The sequence below is a fragment of the Tamandua tetradactyla genome, chromosome 4 (assembly GCF_023851605.1).
Source record: "Tamandua tetradactyla isolate mTamTet1 chromosome 4, mTamTet1.pri, whole genome shotgun sequence".
Lineage (NCBI taxonomy): Eukaryota > Metazoa > Chordata > Mammalia > Pilosa > Myrmecophagidae > Tamandua > Tamandua tetradactyla.
This window is the reverse complement of record NC_135330.1, coordinates 159,506,356-159,516,102: the sequence shown is the minus strand read 5'-3', so window position 1 is coordinate 159,516,102 and position 9,747 is coordinate 159,506,356. Positions and strand designations below refer to the sequence as shown.

General features: G+C 36.6%; 1 pseudogene; it reads left to right on the top strand.

Moving 5' to 3' along the window:
• The first annotated feature begins 512 nt into the window (after window positions 1-512).
• On the top strand, window positions 513-818 carry LOC143679472 (cysteine-rich and transmembrane domain-containing protein 1-like; annotated as a pseudogene).
• The last annotated feature ends 8,929 nt before the right edge of the window (window positions 819-9,747 follow it).

Here is a 9,747-nt window from a genome sequence, read left to right as displayed (position 1 = left end):
AAAATAATTAAAGAAGGTGAAGACTGTATGATATAGGTGAAGTCCTAGAATTTTGCTCCTTGTACATTTCATTCAGCAACTGAACCTCTTTGAAGTCTCTAGTCCTTCATGTGCAAAATAAACACAAAACTCCTTTCTGCACAGCACTTCTGTTAGGACACTCAGAAGTGGAATGACAGTGGTTTTGTCCGTACATCCTTTTGTACTGATTGAACTTTCTACCACCACCGTGGGTCCTTAAAGAGTAAATGTTATAAAACACTTCAAATATAAGAATGTAAATAAAGACTTTTATATTTGAAATGCGTACTGGAGAACATATATGCAACATGGTTACCATAGAGACTGGCATGTATTGAACCCTTAATCCAGAATATTCTTGTCATCAATATCATAAATTGTATTGCTTTAAAGAAAAAAAAAATTGGGTAAAGGGCAGACTAGTGTCCAACCTAGTAGTGCAGCCAGGTGGAATAGGAGGAGCAGAGGAGTGGTACAGTTTGCGGTCCGTGATGCACCCAGGGAACCCTCCACCTTATTCAGGCTCCAGCCTCAAGGCCCCCTACCCTCCTTACCCACACTGTCAATGGGGACTGGGTCTACCCTCTAGGACCTATGGGGGGACACTGTAAACCTCCTCAGGGGTACCCTTACCAAGGATACCCACAGTACGGCAGGCAGGGTGGATCTCAGGAGCCTCCTAAAACTACAGTGTATGTCACGGAAGATCAAAGAAAGGATAACCTGGGTCCATGCTCCTGCCTCCCAGCCTGCTGGACAGCAATCTGCTGTTGCTCTCTTGGGACATGCTCACCTGACCAGACCAGCCCTCCCGTTCTGCTAGCTCTGCCACCACCTCTACGGGGCATGCCTGCCTCCATCTCTTCTGGTTGCTGTAACAAATGACTAGATCCACACAGAACCTCTACTTTAAACACGATGAGATTCTAGATTAGCAGAGAATGCTGCTGTTTAATTCAGTAACTTGATCTTTTTTCAAGTTCAAAATCTTGTTCTTTTTGGTCTTTAACAAATGTGCTAAATGTTTCTCCTTTTGTTTTTCAGCCAACAGCTTAGTTATGAGATATAATATTTTAATAATACATTAAAAGTAGTGGCAACGTGTAATACACTACTGAATGGATTTCTCTTCTATTGCCCTATATGCTTCAATAAATCTGTCCAAACCTCAAAAAAAAAAAAATGGGCAAAGATCTAACTAGACATTTCTCTGAAGAGGATATATAAATGACCAATAAGCCTATGAAAAGATGATCAAAATCATGAGTTATCAGGAAAATACAAATCATAACCACAATGAGGTACTACTTCACTATCACTAGGTTGACTATAATCAGTAAGATAATCGCAAGAGCTGGAGAGATTATGGAAGAATTGTCAATCTCATACACTGCTGGTGGAAATGTAAACATGGTGCTGCTGCTTTGATTAACAGTCTGGTTCTTCCTCAAAAAAGTTAATCAAAAGTTTCCATATAACCCAGCAATTCTCCTAGGCTACCCAAGAGAAATGAAAACATATGTCCAAACAAAATCTTGTACACAAATGTTTATAGCAGCATTATTCATAATAGTCAGAAGGTAGAAATAATCCAAATGTTAATCAACTGATAAAAGTTCCTGGTTGCTCACTTGGGACTCTGCCAACTTTGCCATTTGGAACATCAAAGCTGCAAGGATAATTTTCAGAAACTTTATGTTCTTCCTCAATCAATTTTTGTGTGATGTATGCATTTTCTCTTATGTTATTGAAGTTTCCCTCAGCCAACAGAAATCTCATGTCAACTTCATGAGTTTTTCTCTCTTGGGAAATGAAAAGTCCTTGATAATGCCCAGTGATTCTTCTGACTTTGAAATAATTTAGGCTTTAATTTTATATATGTGTAGTTCTTCACATGCACTGATGTTTTCATCTGCTTAGGAAAGATTCTCTTCTATGGGGTAAATTCTCTAAAAATTGGATATGGAAAAAAATTTCTTTCTTTTTCTTAATGAAGTTTTCAATAGACTTGATATTTCTTCTGGAGCATTTGCCTATCTCTTTCTAACTGGGTGTTTTCTGGTTAGAGAAAAAACTTTCTTGTTTTGGGGAATTTTGACATGGTTTTTAGGTGTTTTGTCCTCCTGAGTTAATTGCATGTATATTTGTTTTGTTTTTCCTTGGAGAGTTTTAAGTAAATGTTTAACATTGACACATAATTAGTTTCTTTAAAAGTCTTCTGGATTCTTCTGGTAAGAAGTCTCCATTAGATCATGAGACGTCTTCAAGTATCCAATTCCAAGTTCCAAAGATCCATCTTGCCTTCCGCAAGAACAGCATTCCAATTAATTAACTTTTGCAAGCATTCACCTGGAAACTTGAGCTGGCTCTGTTTATTATAAAAAACTTGACCCATAGGCAGTTTAGAGTTTTCTGAGATGTTTTTTGCTCTTTAATACATTTTTGTCCACTCTTCCCTTCCATTTCTGAGATTCTTGTGAAAGTAATTCTATGCTTCTCCGAAGACTAGAATTTACCCCCAAAGCCTCTGTTACTCCTGTGTAAAGTTGTTCTCTGTTCTCCTGATGGGTTTTGAAGGATGCTTTGGTTGGTGCTACTTGATCTTGGATTTTCTTGGCCAAATAAGATTATCTTTTATTTATTTTTATTTATGATACATAACCACATACAAACACAATGATCATTCTGTTCTTGTTATATAATCAATAATTCACAGTGTCATCACATAGTTGTATATTCATCATCATGATCATTTCTCAGTACATTTGCATCAATTCAGAAAAAAGAAATAAAAAGAAAACAGAGAAAAATTCATACATACCATACCCCTTACCCCTCCCTTTCATTGATTACTAGCATTTCAATCTACTAACTTTTAACATTTGTTCCCTCTATTATTTATTTATTTTTAATCCATAGATTTTACTCATCTGTTGGTAAGGTAGATAAAAGGAGCATCAGACACAAGGTTTTCACAATTGCACAGTCACATTGCGAAAGCTATATTATTATACAATCATCTTCCAGAAACATGGCTACTGGAACACAGCTTCATATTTTCAGGCAATTCCCTCCAGCCTCTCCATCACACCTTAACTAAACAGGTGATATCTACTCAATGTGTAAGAATAACTTCCAGGATAATCTCTGGACTCAGTTTGGAATCTCTCAGCCATTGACACTTTATTTTGTCTCATTTCTCTCTTGCCCCTTTTGGTCTAGAAGGTTTTCTCAATCCCTTGGTGCTGAGTCCCAGCTCATTCTAGGATTTCTGTCCCACATTGCCAGGAAGGTTTGTACCCCTGGGAGCCATGTCTCAAGTAGAGAGGGGGAGGGCAGTGAGTTTGCTTGTTGTGTTGACTGAGAGAGAGAGGCCACATCTGAGCAACAAAAAAGGTTCTCCGGGGGTAACTCTTAGGCCTAATTTTAAGTAGGCTAATATTAAGCCTTGCTGGTGATGTCAACCATCAGTCACAATTTACATTAACTTATAAATATCTATATTTCTCTTTTCATTCTTTTCTATAAGAATCTATTGTAAGACTAGGGAAGGAAGTGTCACTTTCCAGCTCTTTATATGGTATCCATATTTACAATTTCTGATAGTTCATTCCTGAGTTTGTCTTCTAGTAAAGAGAGTTAAGATCTCCCAATAGTCTTTCAATATGAAGAAACTTCTCAAAAATTTTATGTGTTTCCTTCAGCAGGACAGAAACAACAGTGGACAGTTTTCTGTTTCTCCTTACCTTGCAATAAAAAGTTTTGATAATAAAAAAAAATACACTATGATGATACAAGCCACCATCTCCCACAGAGTTCCTAGGGCCTGGTTTAAACTTCTCTGGCAGTGCTGCCACCACATGGTACAGAGCCTCTAGGATTAGGGTCATGCAAGCATCATGGCCATCTTGACCCCCTGAAGTTCCCAAGACCTCTCACCAGTTGCCTCAGGTAGCCAGGACCCTGTTGTCACAAAAGATGCCAGAGCATCATGGTGAGCTTTTGGCCCAGAATCTCCCACTGCCTGGAAACCATGCAGATATCAGCAGAGATGAGAGAGGGGACAAGAACAACAGTGCCTCCATCCTTCACCACATTTTGATCCACAAATCAGAGATCCTATTGCATCACCCAGGGGATATGGATGAGGCTCTGAAGGCCAGAGGGGATGAACTGCAACTCTATGCCTTTCCTGGCTGCCCCAGGAACTAAAGGGATAAATGTCTTCCATACCAGTTACCATCTGGCAGCTTTCATGGTGGAGCATTTGAAGATCTGAACACTTGTCTCTTATCTTTTTTCCCTTAAATGAAATTTTCATTCTGTAGTCTTAGAGATCAAATGTAGCCCACAGCAATCAGAGAAGGTATTCCCAGTGCCCTCCTTGGCTTGGGCCTGACTGGCCTTGAATGTGTGTTATGAAGGGGTTATGATGGACCTTGCATATGGTTTCAACTCATTTCACTAATTTCATCTTGAACAACGAAGGAGAAAATATTGCAATTTTTATGTCTTCACCTTTCAAAAATGTGTAGATAGACGACCTGTGTCACCTTTGGATTCACTCTCATTTTTACCTTTGACTGCTGATGTAGGGCTCTCTTGACCACAAGGGCAGGCAGCTGGTATCTAACTCCTAAGCAAATTGCTTTTTGAGGTAGGTACTGTCTCTCACTTTTAAAACTGGGTTGGCTCTCTTCTTATTCCAGGTTCAACTACTCACCCTTTGCATTCATTTGGGAACTAGAATTAGTAAAAGAGTCATGTTATCCTCTTTGTCATATAGTTACCCAAGGGAAATGTAAATAGGGATAAAAAAAGGAAGGTGGGAAAATCACCTGGTAGGATATGACAGGGTGAGTATTTGGTTATGTTATAAATATTTCGATGAGGTTTGAGCTGTATGTGTACAGTGAAGTCCCTGTTTGTGAGTAGTCTGATTTGAAGGAATAGCCCACTTCATCCCTCCCTACCGGCTGTGGATAATTGACGCTACACATCAGAATTCAGGGAGGAGCGTGTGTTACAGTCTGATCTCCAGGTTTTGATCCAGGGATAGGAAACTTTAATCTCTCATTTGGTTAGGAAGAGATTCTAAAAATATTTCACCTATACTAGCAAATGTTATATATTCATAACTTCCCTCAATAATGGAGTAACTTTTAAGGAAATTTACAAAAAGCATGATGTGAAGGTAAAACATTACTGGGCACTCTTACTCAAACTCAGTGATTGGGCAAGACTACCTAAGTCATCTTAGGTATATACAATTTTTTTATTACTTACTATTTAATATTTCCATGGGCAATATCATACTCAGTTATGCTGAAGAAGCTTGGTTAAGCTGCAAATAATTTTTGTGCTATAGAGTGACAATTAATTATTTTATTTTATTTTTTTTTGGCATGGGCAGGCTCCCGGAATTGAACTCGGTATTCTGGCATGGCAAGCGAGAATTCCACCACGGACCCACCATTGTACCACCTCGCAATTAATTATTTTTGATTCAAAAAAAAAAGCCAAACTATTAAGTCCCTGAAAGATATTAACCATGTTTCAAACCTAACATGAAAATAATATTCCAGTTTTTCTTTTTTCTAACCTACTATGATGCTAGTCTCTGGTATTATTTTTTCAGGCAACTTTACTGTTCTACTTGTTTCCTCATTAAGGAATTAAGCAAGTTCTTCACAAGTGCTCATTATATATTCATTTTATAAACATGTATTTTACCGTTTTGAAAATTAAACTTTCAATAACCCAATGAGAATAAAAATAATGGATGGTACAAAACTTACTACTTATCAAAGACAGAATTTTTTCATGGAAAGTGACAGAATCTCAAGTCAAAGTAGCTTAAACTCACCTACAGAGGGAGAGAATCAGGTAACTAAAATATCAAAAGGTACAGATCACTGAAGATCTGAATTGATCTAAATCCTCATAAATGTTATCAGGAATCTTCTCTACATCTCAATGAAGCTTTTGACTATGTTGGGTTTATTCTTAGGCAGTCTGCCCTCAAGTGGTAGCAAGTTTCCCCAGTCACTCTGGGTTTATCCTCTGCCAGTTTAGCAACATAACATGGAGAACCTATTTCCCATTTATCAAAATTCCCTGTGCCCTTGCTTATTAGTGTGGCCTTATGCCTATTCCTTCCCTGAAGCATGTCAGGACACTTTAAGTACCCTATGATTGTATTTTCATTCTGAAGCCACATGTGGGATCAGCTGTCCTAAACCATGACAGTGATGGCTGGATAGTGCTGCTCCCAGAGGACAAGAATAAAAACAAAAGAGAAAAACTAAAAAACCAAAATAATATGAAATGAAAGGGTATGCTTTATAATAATAAAAGACACAATCACAATGAATAATAAAAGATACAATCCACAACACAGTAGTTAAGGATGTGCCAAATAGCAGCAATATTCATGTAGAAAAGCCTTGAGGAACTTCAAGAGTCAGAAACACATACTGTTAGGAACATTTCATTCATGCTATCCCTCCATGGCAGATAAGTCAGGATGAAAAAACATAAGAAAAATCATTAGTAACCCTCTGAAGGCAGAAGGAATGTTAGTGCCCTAGGAACATTCACAAAATTAACTATGTGTTAAGCCACAGAATAAACATTAATAACTTCCAAAAAATTTACATGATTATGGTATAATTTAAACAAAAAATTAATGACAAGAGTAGAAAATAAACAAAAAAGTTAAAAACAAACAATGATGCCACATGAAATTTGACAATTCTTATGACTTCCCAGTCATAAGAAATCAAATTGCAGTCAACAAAAACAATTGATGATAATATTATAATAAGAACCTATGAATGCAATTAAATCAGTGTTCAGAGGGAAACAATCTATTGGTATGAATAATTAATTAACAAAAATAATAGAAGTATGTAAATTAATCATTAGATACGAGAAATTGCACAAGTAAAACAAATGTACCAGAAGGAATAAATTAGAATAAAAACTAAGTAGAAATAAAAAACAGAAGAATTGCAGAACTGTTACAGAATTCCAAGAGTGTGATGAGGAATTATTGTAAGCATTGGTTTAAAATTAGGAATAAGATATTCCTGTCATATTCACACAAAGTTATTTTTTTTATTGGAGGTGCTAATTAATGCAAGTAGAAAACAAAAATTAGAAAGATGCTAACTTTCTTGTTGGGGGAAAAAACTGGAAAGCTTAATAACTGAGGCCAACATAATTCTCTGCCCCCATGTTAAATGATACAGGGACCAAACAAAAATAAGGCTTTAAGAAATACTTCTGGAAGATAATACTGTGAAAGAGCTGACACGTTTACTTTCAAGATTAATTTCTTGCCATTCAATATGGTCTTCAAAATAGCCTTGTTAGTTATACAAATCTAAATAAATTCTACTCACTTCCAGAATTTCTCCACTCTGCAAGATCTTCATTAAAACCACTAAGTCCACTAATAATAAATTCTAATAAATTCTTTTTTTTAAATTAAAAAAAAAATCACTAAGTCCATGCCCTAGAATCCTAGAAATATTTTTTTTCCTGTTTCTCTTTTTGAGGCAGTGCAGAGAGTCTTACTGCAGTAAGTCTAATAAACGCTTAGTTCCTTCAGCAGGTTTTTCTCGTGGTAGTTTCTGGTGTAGTCAACAGGCTTAACAAAGGAAATAAACGCTAATTGGAGTTCTCTGCTTGCCTCATTGTCATGTGGATTTTGTACAATTCCAAATGAATTATAAGAACAAAGTCTTCATGTTTCATTCGATTGGAGAAAGAAATACATTTTTAAAAAATGTCTGTCAAACAGTGTCAAGAATTGTGTTAAGCACTTTCATGTACATTCTCTCATGTAATTCTCAAATCTTCTCTTCTAAAATGTGCATTATCATTCTCTTTTCAGAGATTATGACACTGAGACTGTGAGAGATTAAATAATTTACCCAAAGCCACAGCCTATAAGTAGAGGAGGTAGATTTAAAAAGATTTGACACATGCCTGAACTTCTGCTTTTTCCGTTACTCTAGGCTGCCTGCAATTTGTCATCAGCATTTCTGCATTTTGCTGGGAGAATTCCATCTAGAGCCCTGATGGTCTTTTCTTTTTCTTCAGATTATCTTGATGAAACTCATGAGGAAAACCCTCAAGTTGCTATTTTTATTATTTCAATTGCTATAAAAATCGTGCCCTTCCTCTCATCTTACCGTAATGATTATTGAAATATCAATCTGATTGAATAGGAGAAATAGAAGTAATATAACATCACATTGTTTTGTTTATTTATATATGCCCTGCTTCAATCTGAACAAGATTTAAGGAGGTTTTAGAATGCATCAAGTAAATTTTACATAGATTGTCTTATTCTGAATTTGATTTGATTCAAGTTTGAACTTGTTCTCAACAAGTACCCATCTGCACTTTATTATAGCTCACATAACTGTCTTGTATTTTATCTTCCACTTTAAATTGTAACAATTCTCTATGGTTGCTGCATTGGTCAAAGTTCAGTTCTGCCTTTTAATCTATGGATTGGGTATACCTCAATGTATTTTTTTGTTTTACATGCTTTTAGAAAATTGGTATTCCTTTGAAAAGTGCCACATGTGATTATGTACTATTAATTAGTTGACTTATGGCAATACCAATATACTCTTCTCATTTTTAAAATTTCAGGACTTTTACTGGTTTAGGGTGACTGGTTCATTCTGAATGTGTGATGAAATTGTCTTGCCTACATGAGCCAGCTTAAAGTATCAAACAAACAGTAGGCTAAAATAGAGATTCAATTGAAGTCACATAATAGCACTGATTCAAAAGTAGGCATATCAATTTTCAGTCTTTAATATCCAATTGCAAGCAAGAAACTGTTAGATCTTGCAACATTTCCTTTCTTCCTGCTCTGTCTCTTTTGGACCTAGATAAATTTCAGTTACATAAACCTTATTTCCTGTTGCTAATCACTTACTCCAGTCAGTATTCCTTAAATAGTCATTAAGACTGGGATGAGATTTCTGTCATTTATGAAAGTAAGAGAAAATCTGGAGCAGACCATTAACAGAACAGGAAATTCCCTAATTTCCTCAGGATATGTATAGAAACCCATAAGGATTAAATACAAGAGAAGCTAACGTCTCCTGGGGATATTTATTAAATAAACTTGCCTAAATACATCTGAGAAAGACATTATCTTTCCAAATAAGTCTAATTACCTAGATCATTTATCTAATTAATTGACCTTCAAATACCCTAATTTTTCTTTTGAAACATCTCTATGATAATGAACCAACTTGCTAAAATGGGTTACCAAGATAATCAACTCATTTGTGCATCTTTTATGTTTCCTATGTGTTCTAGTTTGCTGGCTGCCGGGAGGCAACACACCAGAGACGGATTGGCTTTTAATAAAAGGGGATTTATTTTGTTGGTTCTTCAGAGGAAAGGCAGCTAACTTTCCACTGAGGCTCTTTTCTTACGTGGAAGGCACAGGATGGTCTCTGCTGGTCTTCTCTCCAGGCCCCTGGGTTCCAACAACTTTCCCCGGGGTGACTTCTTTCTGCATCTCCAAAGGCCTGGGCTGAGCTGCGAGTACTGAGATGAGGAATGCTGAGCTTCTTAGGCTGTGCTACGTCGCGCTCCCTCATTTAAGCACCAGCCAATTAAGTCAAACATCACTCATTGCAGCAGACACGCCTCCTAGCCGACTGCAGATGTAATTGGCTACAGATGAGG